Raw genomic sequence first — 6,150 nt, forward strand, 5'->3', positions numbered from 1 at the left:
TACTGAATGTATCCATAATTTTTCAGTTTTTTAAAAAATATTGAGAATGAAATATTGATTGTTGTGGCTAATAATAGTTATTAAAAAAAATAAATATAGAAAACAATAATTCATAATAAAAATATGAAAATTAATAGTATAGAAAATGTAGTTGGGAAGTTAATAAGATGACAAGTGAAATAATTGATTACCTATTTTATGTTTTCTTTTTAATTTTTTTTTTATTGGAGATCAACGTAGAATCGAGCGTTTGACATTTTACCAAATGTTATAGCTGGTGGTAATATTGTAACTCAAATCTTTTAAACCACATATCAGCTCAAGCGTCATAATTCGATCACTCTACTCGGTAAGGACAATTGTCTACCTAAAAAATCTATCTCTTAATAATTGTACTTCTTGATATCAATAAGAATCGATATCATGATATTGGTTCTGATATTAATAGTAAGACTTAATACTTAATAATTGTACTTCAAGCATCATGGTTCGATAGTTTTACCCAACAAAGATAATTATTTCATATCGACAATCACTTCTAGAAATTTATTTAAACATAATGAAGTGTGCTATTCTATTTTCTTTTTTTATAATATGATGATATGACAACGACATAGATAAAATCATATAAATTATATTTTTTGTTATTGGTCATATGTCTTGTAGTAGAACTATTATTATTCTATGATAGATTCAAAATGGTTTTCTAAGTTTGCATATTTTGTATTTTGATTATGTAAATTAGGTTGTGTTTCACATTTTGGTACTTTTTATAGAGTGCTGACGCAGCATCCGACAATTCAACATTTCATAATATATCGAATTAATGTTTTTTTTTTTGTATCAAATCAACACTCCGAAAAAATCAACCAAACCGTTAAAATTGATTTGGTTCAAATTATAGATAAATAATTTAAACCGATCCAAACCAATTACATTAATGTAACAAATTACGTTGATTTTGTGTCATTTTCTTTTATATAGAAATATTTTATTTGATTTTTAGTTGATATTATATTATAATAAAGTTTACAACAATCCAATTATATCGATAATTTATTTATTTTATATTTTAGCTTAAAAAAACATAATCACAACCTTAAGCTTTTAGATTTTTTTTATAAGTTGCAAAATTATGTAACATGCATAATGTATGATCATTATAGTTCACGATCAATTAAATTGTTTACTCAACTTCAATTGCTACTTTTTTCCCAAGTTACAGCGTTGCATACAGTAATTCACTATGAAACTCTTATAAAATTAATCATCAATACCACACAAAACTGAAATTCATGATTTGATTATAAAAAATTAATGTATCGATAAAATAGGTTCAAATTTTTATTTGAGACCGAACTAGATCATAATTGAACATCATACAAAATAAGAAAATTTAAATAATTATTTTGATTATTAACCATATTATTTATAATATACTAGCAATATATACCATATTCCCAATCATCCTAACAAACGGTTATGCACAGTATGTTTTTTTTGTTTATATATATGAGTTAATTAATAATTTTAAACTTACACAAATTATGCACCATTTGTTCTGTAATAATTATGTCTGCTCGACAAGCAATCAAAATGTTGTGTTTGATAGAGGGTTAAAGTGGTGAACAGTCCCCAATTCAAACCAAAGTTTGCTTCAACTCCTTGGAGAGAGAAAATGGTCACAAATATAACAATATTACCCTTTCTCCTATTTTAAAAATTTAATTGATCCTCGCGCTTTCAAAATGATATCAAAGCTGTAGGTTAATTTATTTCAAACACAAAATTTATTATTATAAAGAAATGAAATGTTTGAGGAGGAGAATTTCGAAAATTATGAATCCGAACTTATGTTCGAGAAAAATAATTTACAAGGATTATTCCAATATTTTGGAATATACACAATAACATCTAACTATTGTTAGATATCCAGAGCAGAAAGGGAAGCCTCAGCACCCTCAGGTAAACTTATGATTCAATCTAATAAGTTTATGGAAATTGTACCAGATTCTTCTAAACTCTCTTTAGATCTTAGAGAAATTCAGAAAACAGTACAAAACTATGGTAATATGCTATATTTTGTACCACAACGAGTTGAAAAAATCCTTGAAAACCAGGAAGAAATTCTTGGAATATTAAAGGATATTCAAACAAGAATTCAAAAACTAGAACAACAACCCAGTTCTAGTAAAAGAACTTCAGGAGGTTGGTTACCACCATCATTTGGTACTGAACCTTTGTTACATCAACAAGGGAAAGCTAGAGTGGTGTCGAAACCATTAACTGAAGAAGAAAAGATGATCAATCTAATTAAGTCTGTCTCAGAAAAGAAATTAATCTGATGACAACTCTAGAAAGGATTGGTCTGGAGGATCTACAAGAACTTGCGGAATCCTTCGCAAATCTCAAAGTTGTAGATCTAAAGATGAACACAGCAGGAGGTGAAACACCTGCTATAACTTGGTCATCTTCTCAGGAACCACTAAAGGAAAGTGTGGGATCTCAAAATATACATATGAGAGAATCTCAAACTGATTTCCATACTGGTGGAGGATCACAACCTGCGGGAACAAGGACAAGGAAAAATCAAATTCCCTTGCACCAAACACCCTATGGGAAAACTGTTTTAGATCCTATACATCCTTACGGGGTTATGCTTAACCTTGATGTATTAGATTTCAAAAACAGAGAAGAACTCATAGACGATTGAACATCTGCTATGAGAATCGCAGCAGGAACACTTGATCTCAACATAGAAGGATTCATTAAACTCTTGGAAATGAGTCTTATGGGATCAGTGAAAATTGCTTGGGATATGACTTCGGTGAAAACCAAAGAGTCAATCCTCGCCGGAGAATCTCTAAGCGAGATAGCCGGAAGAATGGCTACCCTTTTTAAAGCTCAATTTATAGGGGCAGATTATTTTAACAGTCAAGATACAGAGAAAAGGAAGAAATATACTCAAGCTCTGTATAGTCTTGAATTACATGACATCTGTTTAGTAGATGAATACATTATGTTATTCACTAAATATAGATGGAATTCAGGAGTCGAAGAAGACATAGCTATATAGCTTTTCTTCGCAAAAATGCCAAGTCCATGGAGAGAAATGCTCATAAGGGAATATATACCTGGAAATCCAGATACATTGGCACGAAGAGCTTCTTTCCTTAAAGGAAAATTGACGGAATGGTGCCATTTTACAGCATTACAAAAGAATTACAAACGATTAAGGGGTATTAATAAACGTACTCATTTGTTTTGTAAGGAAAATGATATTCCAACAATTATTGGAAGTAAACCACAAAAGCATAAAAGGAAAAGTTCAGGACTCATCCTTATGCCAGAAGTGGAAGAAATTCTTGGAAACCAAGAACAGTATGGTCTAGACAAAAAGCCGGATCATATAAATCTGGACAAAAAAGCGGACCATCAAGAAGTAGGACATCCTCCCAAGCATCGAGTACATCTCGAAGCACAGGAAGAACCCCTACAAAGAACACTTTCAGAAGAGCTCATACACGAGCTAATGAAAGTTTTAAGGACTGTAATTGCTGGACATGTGGAGCAAGAGGACATATCTCGACTAACTGTACAGAAAATGAAAAAAGAGGTATTAAACGTTTCGATCCAACTCCGGATAGTGAAGAAGCAGTTTATTACCAAGATCTTATTCAGGTATACCGATTTGAGGACATTGCCTCCGATGAGAGTATATATGAAGAAGAAGTACTAAGTCAGGGAGAATCAGATGGAACTGAATCGGAATCTGACTGAAGGAGAGGTGTTTCGACACGAAACACATGAGGATTTGTCTGGTTTCTTTAGCCAGACAACAATATCTCATAACATGGTGCAAAGGATCATGAAAGAAAATCCTAGTCTACAGAGATATCAAGGATTCTCTGCAGGACATGTAGAAAAGTTCTTAGGAAATCTTGGCTTAAGAAACAGAAAGCATCATCTGATCTATAAAGTTTCTAGAAGGGAAATGGCAATCCCAATGGAACTTACTGGAAATAGAATGGAGATGCAGTTAATTCCTTCTGAACAAATTAAGGAGGAATTACGAAAAGTTAAGATCGAAGTAGCAAGGACTATGTCCTGAATTCATATTGGAGCAATCCAGATTATGATAAAAGCTACTTTCAAAGAAGGAATAGATTTACCCATAGATATGGCTATATACGATAAAAGAATGGGGAACCTTCAAGATTCAGTGCTGGGAACTATCTCAGGAAATCTCAGTGCAGGAAAAATTGTAGGAGTTATCTATCCAAGGATAGCCTACAACCTGGCAGATCGAGATTTTAGCCGAGCCTTGACATTACATCAAAATTTCAAGGAAAAAAGGTTGATGAAGGAAGGTAATAGACCATATGCTATTACTTATCAGATTTCATATGCTCTATCTAATACACGTAATTCAGAATTGTTTATTAGAAATGAGTTTATTGAGATACCAGAAATATTCGGAAAAGTTGCTCAGGCAATTTATTCAGAACGCGTTGAGTTTCCGGCAATACAGGAAACAGATATCCAAATACAAGACAAACCGATTCTACAAAGGAATTAAAGTCTAAGATTGGAATCAAGAAGACTATCTTTTCAAGGAGATATGATTACAAGCTAAAGATGGGAAAAAACCCCTGTTCAAGAAACCCAACAAGAGCTAAAAAGTTTTTCAACAATAGGAAAGCTTAGATGCCCAGAAGGGTGGAAGGAAGTCGAAATAGTATTTGATATTACGAAACAAAGGAATCAATTTCCTTGTAATACAATTTACTATTTAGAACAACCTATGATAGGAACTTACCAAGGAATGATCCAAGTTGGAGAATTCGAAGTTCATATCACAGGGATTCCAGGAAAAGAACCAGATCAATTGGTTCTTGGATTAGAGTTTCTTGAGGAACATAAACCTTGGAAACGTCTAGAGTATGGAATGGAATTTATGGCAGAAGATAAGATGTGGAAAATCCAATGACCACAAGTCCATTTTCCATATACATTCCAGTAGGAATGTTATATGAACGATATAAGGCAGAATATTTTGCTGCTTATATTGATTCAGGTGCTGGAATCTGTACAGCAAAAAGAGGAGTTTTTTCCAAATAATTTGGAAGAAGAACTACCTAAGATTGCTGGACGAGATTTTTCCATAAAAATCTTAATCCTATGTAAAAGAATTAAGATGACTGAAATAATGATTGGCGGTGCTGGGCAAACACCTTGGTACAAGGTAAAGACACCACCAATTTATTTTCATGATACAGGAGCTGATATTTTGTTAGGAAACAATTTCCTACAAATGTTCAAGTCATATACTCAAGAAAATGAGACTAGAAGATTAGTGTTTACAACTCTTTGTAACCACAAAATCATCGTCCAGAGACTAAGAGAGGCATTTTACAGAAAATTGCCAATTCAGTTTCGCAGCACGCGTGGTGATTCAGGACAACTTCTGAACCCAAAAATGAAAGATTCCAGAAGGTTCGGAGAAACAATGCTCCAGTTAAGAGCAGATAAACATCTCCAACCAGAAGAAATAGAATACCTTAAGATAATTCTGCATAAGAATGAAGTAGAGTTTGAATCTAAGGTATCTTTAGAAGATATCAAGAAAAGGATCAAAGAAAATTACAATGAAGATCCTTTGGCATGGTGGGACAGAAATCAACTCAAAGCTTGCCTTAAAATTAAGGAAGACAAAGAGTATGAATTTGTCCGTTGCAAGCCTATCCCAATGAATATCATTGATCAAAGGGATATGCAGATTATAATCAAGGAACATTTGGATCTTGGTTTAATCAAAGCAGGAATGTCACCATATAGCAGTTCAGGTTTTCTGGTAAGAAATCATGGTGAGATAAAACGAGCAAAACCCAGATTAGTTATTAATTATCAAGAAATTAATAAGATTCTGGAGTTTGATGGGTAATTTATACCTAGTAGAGAACATCTAATAAGTTGCATATGCAATGCCAAGATATTCTCTAAGTTCGACTGTAAGTCTGGATTTTACCAGATTAGGATGCAAGAAGAAAGCAAGAAATTCATAGCTTTCTCTACACCACAAGGACATTATATTTGGGAGGTATTACCAATGAGAGTGGCTAATTCACCCCAGATATTTCAAAGAAAGAT

Source organism: Primulina huaijiensis, chromosome 7 (assembly GCF_012295235.1).
Source record: "Primulina huaijiensis isolate GDHJ02 chromosome 7, ASM1229523v2, whole genome shotgun sequence".
Taxonomy (NCBI): Eukaryota; Viridiplantae; Streptophyta; class Magnoliopsida; order Lamiales; family Gesneriaceae; genus Primulina; species Primulina huaijiensis.